The sequence below is a fragment of the Ischnura elegans genome, chromosome 5, assembly GCF_921293095.1.
Source record: "Ischnura elegans chromosome 5, ioIscEleg1.1, whole genome shotgun sequence".
NCBI classification, from domain to species: domain Eukaryota; kingdom Metazoa; phylum Arthropoda; class Insecta; order Odonata; family Coenagrionidae; genus Ischnura; species Ischnura elegans.
Window position 1 is genome coordinate 6,791,032 of NC_060250.1, and position 14,155 is coordinate 6,805,186.

Here is a 14,155-nt window from a genome sequence, read left to right on the forward strand (position 1 = left end):
TTTGATTCTGAAAATCCAACATTGACATTATATCTGAGTTAGGTGGTCTGTAATACGAACATAATAAAATAGTTTTGAATTTTGGACATTTAATTAAACACCACACAGATTCAACGCTGGTCTCAGTTACGGTTATCGCTTGGCTGACGATTGAATTCTTTACAGCTATAAAAACTCCGCCCCCAACTCGATTAATTCTATCTTTCCGATAAACAGTGAACGATTTTGGGAAGATCTCATTGTCTGAATCATCATCTGTTAGCCAACTTTCTGTTCCAAAAATGACGTTACACTACGTACTATGAATTAAATGGTGGAATTCGGGAATCTTATTTCTTAAACTACGGCAATTTAACCACAGCCACGATTAAAACTTCGGAACTAGTATTATTGCGATTCGGGAATAATTCTGATTTGCTTTTGTCGAATAGACTATTCACAGGTTCTAAACCGCTGATAAATGGAAATGCATTTGTTATTGTCTCACCATTATAATGACTTGAGCCTTGGCTGCCTTTGAAAGTATTGCTCGACTGACGCTTCTCGTGCTTAAAAGTAATACCTGTATCATTTTAAATCGGTAATGCTGATTCTGAATCGCTGATTTTTCTTTCTACTACTCTATTCTCATTTCTGGAAGAATTTTTGTCAGTGAAAAGTTTTGAACTTACCCCTTTAATTTTCAACCCACTAATATATCTACAATGCCCTACTCTCTACTCTAAAAAAGACCTACAGTGCTCAAATATGCTACTCGCTACACGACTAGCCGACTCGGCCGTGTAATGGACTCTAATTATTAATAATATTATACATGCATAAAGGAGTATCACCGCAAGTAATGCGATCATGACCTCGCGAATGAATAGTGATTCTAACATTTTCCCTACTAAAGACGAAAATATACGTCTGGACGTTTCTTGACCCGGGAGACGAAAGCCGAAAATTTTCGTCGGAGATTTTCTTTCGCAGGTGAACGGATGCCGAATATATGTTTCCTAGCTCTCCCCCTTTTATGACGATCGCGGGGGTGCGATGTCTTTGTTTCGGGACTCAACACTGTGGGGCTTAGGCTTTCCCTCGAAATCCGGGAGCAGATAGCCTGAACCCTTATCTTATATCATATAGTCTTATATCATCCCTCTTAGCGGTGAGGGACCGCGGGCATACAATTGTTTATCCAGTCATTTTGCGAAATTAATATTTGTTAATTTCTCAAAAAATATAAACTAAGAATTGAATTATTTGTCTTTGGAGCAGCGTTTACAATTTTTAAACGATATTCGACGATAAATATTAACTTATAAATAAAAGCGAACAAACTGTGTATGAATCCACCAATTTATTTATGTGGTACTACTAGTATCGACGCAGCGGCGTCATCATCAGGTACAAAGGCTACAAAGAAACAAACATCCTTATATATCATGTGGTATCGGGAGGAAGAAGGTAGGTGGAAGGGGTGGCTGGGAAATCTGAGGTATGTGATTGGGCGTTGTGGGAGGGTGGTGAGAGTTGGCGAGGGGCGGGGTGTGGAAGACCGTTGGTCAGGAGTAACGGAAGGTTGTTAGTGACTAAGGTAATGACGGAGGTGTCCGTAGGAGTGGGGGGAGGGGAAGGATTATGGGTTGTTGGTTTTTCCGTGAGGTCCAGAGAGGCTATTAGGAGGGGGGAAAGGTTTTCAATGATATCCTTTTTCTTCTTCCTCCCGATACCACATGTTATGGATGTTTGTTTCTTTGTAGCCTTTGTACCTGATGATGACGCCGCTGCGTCGAAACTAGTAGTACCACATAAATAAATTGGTGGATTTTTTTACAGTTTGTTCGCTTTTATTTATTAGAATGAACCTCCACAAAGTTGAGCCTGTTACGATAGAGATTAAATATTAACTCAAGTATATCTCGATTTCAGTATAAAAATCAACATGGAAATTGTTGCTGCATTAAATGCTTTAATATTGATGGTAGAGCTTCCTTCAGAATTTGACAATTCTCAGAATAAAATGAGTAATTCAATTCAAAGTTTGCAATTTACGTTCAAGCAACAATCATCCATATAGCTAATTCAAATGAACAAAGTATGATTGACTGCGAACCAATGGCACTGGTGGGGTTATATACATCGAAAGGAGGGAGCCCAACTTCACTCATAGTCCGAGATAATGCGGAGTCCCCGCTTGGAAGGGTCAGAAAAGGTCGGAGATGAATGTGCGTGTTTATCAGCGAGACCCTTCTTAACGAATGTCCAGGAAAAATGCTCCGTATTTAAGGGATGGAAGAATCTCTCGGGGCTCAGTGCGGCAGTCATTCCAAGGAGAGAGCTCCACCGTCTCGAAATGGCTAATTCAGACAAAATTACTTAACTATTCTTTATTTTCCTCAGGGATGCCGACTTACAAAAAATATTGGGGGGGGCCAAACCGGGGATCTTTCCCCGGGAAATTTCATAAATAGTGAGTTATAAGTTCTTTAAGCATTTTAGAAGAGTCATATGATCAACATTAGAACCCTGATAACTCGAATCTCGATATCTGGACACTCCGAGGAAAATCGGCAAGCCTGACACACTTTTTCCTCTCACCCATAACGAATTTTTGATGGGGCTCGGGCCCCCTTAGGCCCCATGGGGTGCAGGCGCCACTGATTTTTCTTAGCAGTGAGGTAAATTTTTATTACGAGGGAATTCTTCTGGTAACCTTGGGAAAAAAACAGGACCTGGTACAGGGGCAACTTCATCGGCCTTATCATCGGAAAAGATGAAAATAATGATCGAAGGACAGGTGGATGGGAAGATGGGATGAAGAAGGCGGAGATACATGGAGTGGACGATAACGGATGAAAAAACAGAAGAATTACGTGAGAGTTAAGAGATCAACTGTCAGGAGGACTGAGTGGAGACTGTTGTGAAATCAATAACCCTGACGGTGACTCGTGACGATGATAATGTTGATAATAGCAGCATTGCCTCTCTTCCCAAATCATTGTAACTAGAGCCTGAAAGTGCTTCACTTCGCTTATTCCTCATATCCACCTCCTATCTGCCCTCAAATTCCGATATTTAATATTCTTTCTCCTGTTTACATCTAACATTTTCTGATGCACTCCATTTATCGAAAACAATCAGTCTTTTCACTCTTAACATCAGAATCCGATTTTAAAAATTGGATCAGCTTTTATTTTATGGAATCTCTCAATTATAAGTAAAATTAATAATTTTTTGACTTTTAAAGGAAATTTTAGTGATATTATGTAATTTTCGACACTTAAATGAAACATGCATCGACCCAGATATCAGAAATGAGAATGAATATGGGTTGCCAGCATCCGCTTTTCAGAAATCGAATACATTTATTTTTTCAATGCATTACCGTTTCTGCTATTTCACACTTCATACCTTAGCCATGATTAAAGGCATATGCTGATGGCTGAGGCTGACTTGAAAACTGTCGTTGATAAGCAATAATTGGACAGAGGAAGGTTATGAGGATCGCACATGAAGAGCAAATGTAGCATGGATACGAGAGTGAGGCCATAGCAACGAGACAGATCCAAAAGCTCAAGCCCTTCCCATTCCGATATCCGGCCGAAATTTTGGGGGGGACCTCCTCCTCCAAATGAACCCCTCCCCCCCCCCCCGAAATGTCCCTCCCTCCGGACACAAAAATCTTACCGCCGAAAGGAGCGGAAAATTTTTCAAGTCCCGAATTGACGCAGGCTCGGCAATTCCGCAGAAACAAGCCTCCGATGCTAGTGGCAATAAGCTGAGCGTCAATCGAGAGCCTGCTTCACGGTCAAACCAAGAGTCTAGAAGTCCTCGGAGGATGACCATGTATCTGACGGAGTGGGGAACGAAACACCAAGACGACTTAGTCAAGAAGTTTCCTGAAGGAGGCCTTTCAGCCGCAGAAAGCATTTTTGGGCGTAGCCCTGGGCACAATGTGTCCAAGTACAAAAGCGTAACGTACGTAACTTATTTGCGTAACTGTACGATATTTCCCATTAAAAATCTTCAAATCCTTAATCGACCGTGAATAGCTGGGATGCCTTACTAACATGCTTCGTCTCTCGCGGAAGGAAGGGGGGAATTGGGAACCACTGGCCGTCGGCAAATCATTACATTCCGTGGTTTTCCATGGAGGTGACCTTTCCGGAGGTAGTGCCTTTTTTATAAGTGATTTTTCCACTACTAAAAACTTTATTGCCCCGTGAAGTGTGATGAAATGAAATTAATGAGTAAAATGAGAAATGAATGAATGAATAAAATGCTTCCGTTTCACTTCGAGGAAAAATAGTCGATGTGGAACGATACATCGCAAATACCGCCCCCATTCTACACTGCGACGTCGTGTCTTTTTTAAATAAATATCAATATTCAGTCAATTTTTTTTTTACCTTGACGCATTCTTGAATGAAGAAGTCGATGCAATGAAAAATTCAACTTAATTTTATGATGAATCATTTATTTCCTACGCTGCCAGTGTACATGGATATTTACATATTCAGGTTAATGTGTTGGCAAAGACGTTACAATTTTTCTGGTGCACATGAGTAACATCTCCGTTAAAACTTCGCCAATAAGTGTGAGGGTTCAATTGTTTGTGAGCTTGTAGCAGCGATAGGAGACTATTCATCTTTTCCTCCGGGATGGCTCCGTGGCCTGGCATTCGCCCGAGACGCGAGGGAAACCGGTAAAACCCCACGCAGGCCGCCCTGTATTCACTGGAAATCACTCATTAGGCTGCAACTCCTTTCCTTCGGGATGGCTTTCGTGGCCTAGTAGACGTGAGCCAAAATTGTTTCACTTGTATGTTATTATGGTGGTGGGTCGATGTTGTGTCGTCCATTGAGGAGATGTCCTTTCATCCTTCTCAATCCATTTCCTCGTCGTTTCATCCAATCTGGGGCCGTATTCTGTAACTCCAAACCGATCGGTGCGGCACCGATTCGTCGGGTGCGACGTCACACCGACTCCCGGCAAGAAGTGGTGCGACTCTGTACGAACCCGATCGGTGCGGCACCGAGGTGAGGACGGGAGTTCGTCGGTAGCCGTACCGACAGCAAAAAGGTGTCGGTACGGCCACCGACTAGTGGGTTTCATTGGTGCGCATTGTACGTTTTATTTTGTTTTTATCTCATCACCGAGTAAATAATGAGGTTTGCTGCAATGTTATCTTTTTCTGCCCCTTCGAATACGCCTCTATAATTCACTGTGTCATCATCTATATTGATTGCCTTGACAGAAATATAAGATATTGGTTAATAAACATGAGGTTTGCTAACATATAATGACTTTCTCTCATATATGTTACCACTTTCACTCGCTTGTAATAGTCTTTATTTCTCTCTATCGTCATTTATTTTCTCCTTTGACATAAAAAATATATGTTTGATTAAATATGAGTTTTGACGCAATGTTATCACTTTATCTCACTCTGAATAGGCAACTATTATTTTACTCAATCATCATTTGGCGTTTCTCTCGGCATAGAAATAAGATCTTTTTATTTAAGTTTGCCACAACGGCATCAGTTTCTTTCATTTGTAACAGGCAACTATATTTCATTTTATCGTCAGCCATTGATTCCCTTGACGATAAAAGAAGATATTTGTTAATAAGTATGAGGTGCCGCAATATTATCATTTTCTCTCACTTGGAATGCGCAACTTAAACATATGTATTTCACCCAATCACAATTTCTTTACTTCCTCGTCATTACACTTCTTTTAATTACACCCAGCTCCATATTTTTATAACAATGTTCTAACTTGTTCCTCTAATATGACATTTACATTTGCTTTTGAATCCTACGTTCACGTTCCATGGTATGTTATTTTCGTCTGCTACGGTGCCAATGGCATAACCTTCCGTTGATAACATTTAGACGGAACTTACTTAATGACAACTATATTACCAAATCATGAATACATAGCAATATACGGAACCAATATTTAAAAGAAACTACGATCTCAAGGATAGTTTCAATAATTCATTCCAGCAACAACAATCTCCATCACATACAAACCATATTGTGATGTTGTAATATTGTTTCCTTCGATTCTGTAGGTACAGCATTACTACCACACATTACATAAGCATTGTTAACAACTTATCCAATATCGATTATCTTAATCTAGCAATAAGTCGTAATTTCCGCAAAGAAAAAGATTGAGAATGACGACAACAAACTGTGCCAATGAGTCTTCACTTGTTTTTACCCTTTTTTCATTGGTGGAGACACGTTTAACTTCGGATATATTCGGATTTTCCCTGTTTGGGAAGGAGGAGGAACCGTACCGACTGGTTTGATACCGACGACCATACTGAATCGCTGAATTTGCCGTCGTCGGTATGGAAACCGTCGTCGGTATGGAATGATGTGCAGTCGGTGGGCTGGGAAGGGAAACCGACCGGTGCGGTAGGTACCGACGAAATACAGAATACGGCCCCTGATCACTTCCAGGGACATTCCGCGCAGATCCATTACATTGGCGTGTGCTCCTGTGGCCGTCTTCATCGAAACTGACCCATTAGTGCGTTTTCGTCTCCTAGGCAGCTTCAGCATTGTTGGCCACAAGCTTGCCGTGATCACCCCTGCGACTATTGTTGCCTCGCAGAATTGCACGATGGAAGTAGGTACGACTTTCTCTGCTACCATAACAACATGGCACACGGTTGCCATTGTTACAGGTTGCCGTACATTACTCGTTGTACCCACCATAATTCAACATTGTTCTTACGAATTATCATGACTCGGATACGAAACATCGTTTTCGTTTTGGAGATGAACTGCGTAACGCGTAAGATTCACATTTGTATTTTACCAGATGAAATGTAATAAAACTAAATCAAACATCACAACATGTGTAAATATGTAATGGGTCCAAACACGGCATAAATCTGGCATCAGCTAAGAGGGATGCTATTTTATTAAACTATCGTTCCCATGCTCAAAATTTTCAAAGGATACGAAAACCATGTGGTTTATCAAACATCATTCAAATTACTGGCAAATTTCAAACGTGGGTCAGGTATTGATTGCACCTTTCCCTAGGACTAAGACCTTACTAGGGTGGAAGACGCTTTCGAGTTCCTATGGCCCCATAGATCTACACTGGTGGGATTCATTCTCAATTAATCCCGATAGGTATCCACTCATGTCAGAGAGGTCAATGCGCTGGGTAAGGAGAGACAGCTTCTCTGCTAAAGCACAGTACAAGTGGATACTTGGGAAGGCGGACGAGAGAAGATAAGAGGCATTCGAGGTGTGGGTGTGGCGAAGACTGGAGGAGGTGAAGTGGACGGAGAGGAGGAGGAACGACGAAGTGCTGGATATGGTGGGTGAAGAGAGGCAGCTTTTAAATGAGATACGGAGGAGACATAAGGTATAGATGGAGCGACTACTTAGCCGGTAGGGGATGTTGAAAACAGTGTTAGAGGGTAGAATGTTAGGGAAACAAGGGGGAGGAAGGAAAATAATGGGATTTCTATATAGAATGATAGGGAGTTAGCCTCTTAGTTAATAATGTAAGGGTCTAAGGTTCTATTTCGGGTGAAACCTTCGGATCAATAAACATCGCCCACCTATCCTAGAAACATGAATTGATGATTACCTAAGCGTTTCAACACCCTTAATGTTTACTGTAATAATTTAGTGCATTCAGTCTATCGGATTCCCCTAAATCGCCGTCATTCTTTGCAGCGGGGGCGTGCTTTAGTAGCATTGCCTAATATTTATACGGGTTATTTTTGAGTGATCTCTACGATTTAAGGAGCCTGAGCATATGAATATCATGAGTGAATCCTTTCGGCCTACCGCCGGTCGAGGGTCAAAAATTACTCAGGACATTTCGGATACCGATGCGGTTTTCGAAACCTTCGCACCGGGGGCTTGGTTCAGCGGTATTATCAAATCGGCATCAATTCGAGGGAATTTTTGGCTTCTATTTTCGATGTTAAGACTTTTCTCTACGGGACCATCTGCTCATTACAACCCCTCAAAAAATTCTTGGTATGGACAAGTGTACACATTGGAATATAATGTGATGAAATGTGAAAGGAACCAACTCAACGTATGGACATAACCAAGATGATGTGGGTACTGACCTTAGACAGATGAGTAGGTAAGCACGAAAGCTGACGTTGGGCGACTGACGTAGAAAACATATCTGGAGGCCAGGATAAAAAACAGGATTCGCCCGCAAAGAATTTGAACAAATGCTCCGCCTGAATAAAAAGAGATTCTTAAAGTGTGTTCACCAACATCACATCCAAGGATATAAGATAGGAATAACTGCAGTTATGACATATCACAACATAAGATACCTACCACTACTATTCGTATACATGGTCAAACACAAGTCTTCCCTCAGCTCCCCACATAATGCACGGGGAAAGATCGAATGTTAAGCAAGGAAAATATAAATCACGGCTGTCAGAGACTTCTCTCCGCGACCACATCGTGTAAAAAAAACAAAGCACTCAGTTCGCATTACGTACAATGCGCCCATGCACTCGCTTTTATTTGAAGCGCTCTTTTTAAAGATTCATTAGAAAAGACGATAGCGTAACGCAATTACGACTTATGAAATAGTAAGGGAGAGCGGGGTAATAGCGCACACTTACGCATTTTTAGTTTATATCTTTCAATTGAAAACTTCAATGAAAGAGGCAATCATATTATCTTGAAGGAAATTCGATTCCTCGCCAATTCTTTGCTTCATATTTGGGAAACTTAACTTACTTTGAGTGTTGTATCCACTTTACAAAACACTAACACGGCACGGTATTGTCCCGAGTGCTGGGGCACTACCGCACAGAGCGGAATTGCCCCAACTGGTGTATGGTAAGAAGGCCCCGCCGTAGGGTATTACCCCGCTCTCCCCCTACCAAGGTGAATGAAGTAAAAATATAAATCATAACAATCATCTCCACACCCACATCTCGAACGCCTCCAATGTTCTCTTATCCTCTTTCCTAAGTTTCCAAACCGTAGAGAGCTACACTCCAGATCAAACTCTTGACGAACCTTTTCTTTAAACTCTTACATAACGATCCTCTCACAAGCTCCTTCCTGTTTATGAACGCCTCCTTTGCTAATCCTCGCTCGCGATGCTTCACAAAACCGCATAACCTTAGTTTTCTTATGATTAATCCTCATCCCATACTCCTAGCACTGCTTGTCCAACGCATCCACTAGAGCCTGAAGCCCCCCTCGCTGACTGGCTAATCAACGCCTGATCATCCGCGAATCTCACTGATTTGAACATCATTCCTCCCACTTTTACCTCACCCCACGCTTCCCTTACCATCTCTTTTGCGTACGCGTTAAAGAGCAGCGGCGATAGAGGACAGCCATGCCTCACACCTCGGCCCATGCTTGCCCACCCAGATTCTCCGTCCGCTACCCTCACTTGCGTGGTCTGGGCCATATACAGATTACGAATCAGTCGCCTATCCCTCCAATCTAAACCTATTTCCTTGAGAATATCCATTATGTTTACCGAGTTCCAGTGGCGCCGACTCCATGGGGCCTGAGGGGGCCCGTGCCCCCTCAAAAATTGGTTATGGGTGAGACGAAAAAATGTGTCAGGCTTTTCGATTTTCCCCAGAGTGTCCAGATATCAAGATTCGAGTTATCAGGGTTATAATATTGATCACATGACTCTTCTAAAATGCTTAAAAACTAAAACTTACTACTTAAAAAATTTCCTGGGGCAAGATCCCGGTTCCCGATTTGTCCCCCCCCCCAATATTTTCTGTAAGTCGCCACCCCTGCCGAGTTCACCCTATCAAACGCTTTTTCAAAATCCACGAAACACACATATACGTCCTGCTCATATTCTAGGTTCCTCTCCACCAGGGACCTCATTATTGCTATTGCATCACGAGTTGGCTTCCCTTTTCTAAGAAAATCCTCCTCTAAAGTCAATCTCTCCGGCCTGTTTCTTCCGTCGTATAGATCCTCCGCATATTCCTTCCATCTACTCAGTACCGTTTCTCTCTCGATTAGCATCCTTCCATCTTTAGCCTTAATTTTAGGCATTGTTTGCCCTATTTTGCCGCGCGATAGATTTAACTTGGCGTACAACGCGCCTACTTCTCCTTCCTAATGAAACTTTTCCATTTCCTCACACTGTCTTTTCCACCAAGCCTACCTAGCTCTCTTAGTTTCACGCCATAATCGATTATTAATTTGTCTATACATTCTTTTGCCCTGTTCTGTGTCCACGTTCTTCCACTTCCTCCTCTCCTCCATTTCCCTTATCATGTTCTCCGTTATCCTTCTACTGACACCGTAGCCAATTGACTTCTCCGCCGCTTTGACGATTCCCGTTTTAATAATATTTCGCCCTTCTACGGTCTGTGTATTTTCAATCTCCCGGATACTACTTTCCATTATTTCCTGATATTCTCTCCTCATACTCCCCTTCTGAGCTTCTACATTCCATTTCTTCGCCTTCCTAACTTTCAAGTCTTTTGAATCTTACGTTGCATTTCATGAGCACTAGGTTGTGGTCTGAATCCGCATCTGCTGCGGGGAAGCTGCGCCATTTTTTCCACACCATTTCTTAACAAACCTCTATCTTACCATGTGTAGTCTACCTGAAATCTCCTTATATCCCCAGTACGTTTCCATGTGTACTTTCACCCTTAATGATGATTGAACCAAGTTTTTGCGATGAATAAATTTTCTTCCGCACAATTCTGCTGCTTTATCTCAACTTTTGTCCCGCATTCCTAATCCAAATTCTCCTATTTCGTGTCCATCCCTTCCTTCCCCGACTGAGGTGTTCCAGTCGCCCATCACTGCTAAACTTTCCTTACTCGGAATTCCTTTAATTATTTCCTCGGGCTGTTCATACACCTCATCTACTTCTTCCTTCCAATGATTGTTAGTGGACATATACACTTGAACCATCGCAAGGTTGATGAGTCACACCTCAATTTCTACCACCATACTCCTATCCCTTACCTGGTCTACACCTACCACTCTCTCACCTATTAAATGCTACAGCTACCCCTCATTGACTTTCCTTTACTAACACTCCCTCATTCTGACCCTAAAAGAGATTTAGGAGCATGATAATATGAATGAGAAACACCTGATATGGCCACAAACCTATAGCCAAAGGTCTCCCACCTACAAGAAAAAATGAAATGCATCCTTTGTGAATCAATATGCCTTACTAGGGTCGCAACAAAACATCCACATTCACCTATTTCCTCCACATCTTTCTCTTACCATTTAAATCCACTTCAAGGCTCTACCACTCCAGTCAATGCAGGGGGTAAAAAAATAGATTAAAATTTCATCACAACCCTAGCGAGACATTGATCCATTGCACCTAAATTTCATTTTCTAACTAACAGGTGTGGAGCCAAGGGGAGGGGGTGTTTTGGGACTTAACCCCATCAAAATTTCTACCTTAGAGGCAAATGCCCACAGTAAATTCGCTGAGGAGACCAGTAGAACAGGGACAGTCATCCTACAACACTCTGTTTTCCAACACAGTCGCACAATGCAATGCCTGCACCTGAATCACTCACTAGCAATTAAACCACCCTCGCCAGGAATGAATGTTTGTCTAGAGGCAGGGAAAATTAACTATGTACTTCATAAAATATTAAGTAATAAACATAATTAGTCCCCAAATCACCAAGCCTCGAGTATTGGGCGATTAGAAACCTGAAACCTGGATCCTTACCTAGAGAAAAGAAGGCTGTCTTATTGTTTAAAAAAAAATTCCTGCATGAAATACTTGGTCCAGTGAATAATGAAGGATTGCAGCATATCAGAAAAAATATAGAATCAGGATCTCTTTAGCAAGACCCTGACATCATCACATTGATTAAGGTGAAAAGAATTAGCTGGCTTGGCCATGACCTGCAAAGAGATAAAAGGAACCAGGCAGATGGTGCGATGAGGTATTGAAGGATTTAAACCAGTGTGGAGGGACAGTTCATTCGGCAGGAGACAGAGGGGTGTTGAAGAGGCTCATTGACACAGCAAAGAACTGACTATGATTTGCTACGCCCCAGCAGCAAGTAAGTACGTAAACGTAATGAGTGACAATGTACAGAAATGGGCACAAAGAGTATGAGGGTTCTGGGCGAACCCTTCGAAGGATAATATGCACCGGGGCCGGGAACCAAGCCAGTGGCTTATACGCCCAATCACCCGGGGAGGGGTGAGGAAGGAAAAAGGAAAAGAGGCGCCGCTGCGATAGGAGCCTGTCGACGCCTCTGGGAAGGGAAAGGAATGGAAGGGACGGGACGAGGAAAAAAACACCCCAACGCTACAGAAGCGAAGAGGGCCCTACTATCAGCGAAACCAAGCATAAGCAATTAATGTTCCAGCGATTCTGGTGGATTTTCCTGTGAGGAAGAAAAATCCATCGATCGAATCGCTAGAAGAAATGGGCACAATGAATGTAAACACAAGGGATATTATTTCATATTGCAGCAACAAATGGGAAAGAATTTTAATTGATGGAGTTTTTAAGAAGTAAGGCCAGACACTCCACACTCTAATTTTTGGCAACATGCCGATTTTCAAAGGTCTACGAGTTCATTTGACCAGATGCAGGGGTGAATTGGTCACTGGCATCGACTTTGTCACGGTCCACTAGAGGCCAATTCACCCTTAAAAAAGCAACATCAAAAATTCAGATGAGCATTTTTCAATGAATTATAAAAAAAGAGTCCAATTTATGACTTGAAGAGTGTTTTCAGTTCTCCTGATGTATGAATAAACATGTTCAAATTTTTACTTTTTGTCAATCTAAAAAGCTAAGAGATTTTCAATAGTCATACAAACGAGGAATCATCATTTCTTCAAGAGATGGCAACAACCTGATCCTGAGCAACCTGGAAGTGAGAATATTCACTTCAGAACACTCACTCACAAGACTTTCGGGTAAACTGGATGATCAGGATAAATGCGTAACGTGGGCTAAGGCAGAGGTGGATGAGTGGAGATTCCCAGCCACATCATGTACCTACAGTCTGCCCTTAAACATAAGAAATGACCTTGTCAGATTACCCAATTCACAATTACATCATCACCAAAATCCAAAATCACAGTAATGTTCTGTTAGGGGTGACTACCCCATCACATTTTCAAAAAATAACATTTTCATACGAGTTAATTTGATTTTTTTATTTCTTGAAGTGCAGTACACTTAGAATTTTTTACTATCCTGTTCTTAACTATACATTTTTCTTGTGCAACATTAAATATATTTATTTTACATTCACAACTCTTTTAACAGGAAGGAAAATGTGAGTGTAACTGAAGTAACAAAACACGTAATGAATAACTCATTGAAGGGACTCAATTGAAGTAATAAAACACGCAAGTGCACATAAAATGTACAGCCACAACATTAGAGAGCCATCATTTGGTTCTGACTCGGTGAAATCCACAAAAAATCAAATGTACTTTTTTTTCCACTCATTAAAGAAATAGTACATGGTGAAATTCACCTCGTTAAGGTAGCATTCAAGATTTGTGCAAGCAAGAAAATATATAAGATATGTAGTAGATATGTAGATATTGTTCAATCACAACTGAGATTCACTTAGGTCCACCTAATTCATTCATGGCAAGCGTGGACCAACAAAACAAAGAAATTACACCCTTCGATGAAAGAAACAGATTAACCATGAGTTCAGCTACTTCAATGAGAATGGAATTTTGATGAATGGTCTTTAAAAGCAGCACACATTGAAGAATACCAATATCAACTTGCAGACATGGTTTGCTTCCTGAAGCAGTCACCTTGTTTCTTCATTGACTTCTGATGTGAATTTAATAAAAGAGATATCGCCAAATAATACTCAAACAAATCACCTCTTAACAATTTCAAGTACATTAACTGAAAACCTTCTACCATGACAGCTAACTAAAGGTTATATACAAACTTTTGTACTTCACCTACATGTTCAAATTAAGTTCACATTTTCAAACAATGTTTCCTAAATCCACAATCAACTGCAATGCCAAAAATCAAATTTAGCAATAAGAACTTCATTAAGTATTTTGTAAAATGTCAATTTTTTACAATCACAAGGCATATGATCTGTCACGTTGAAAGGCAATCACGGAAGTAGTACAACAGATGAAAGATTGTTCTACCAAAACTCATAAAAT

General features: G+C 41.3%; 1 protein-coding gene across 1 annotated transcript in view; it reads right to left on the minus strand.

Moving 5' to 3' along the window:
- The window catches only part of LOC124158467, a 72,105-nt gene extending 63,640 nt beyond the window's left edge, over window positions 1-8,465 (minus strand). The window contains exons 1-2 of the mRNA XM_046533580.1: window positions 8,330-8,465; window positions 8,107-8,226 (exon numbers count right to left, since the gene is read on the minus strand). The gene's annotated coding sequence lies outside the window, so the exon portion shown is untranslated. The remainder of the gene's footprint in view (window positions 1-8,106; window positions 8,227-8,329) is intronic.
- Between the last annotated feature and the right edge of the window lie 5,690 nt (window positions 8,466-14,155).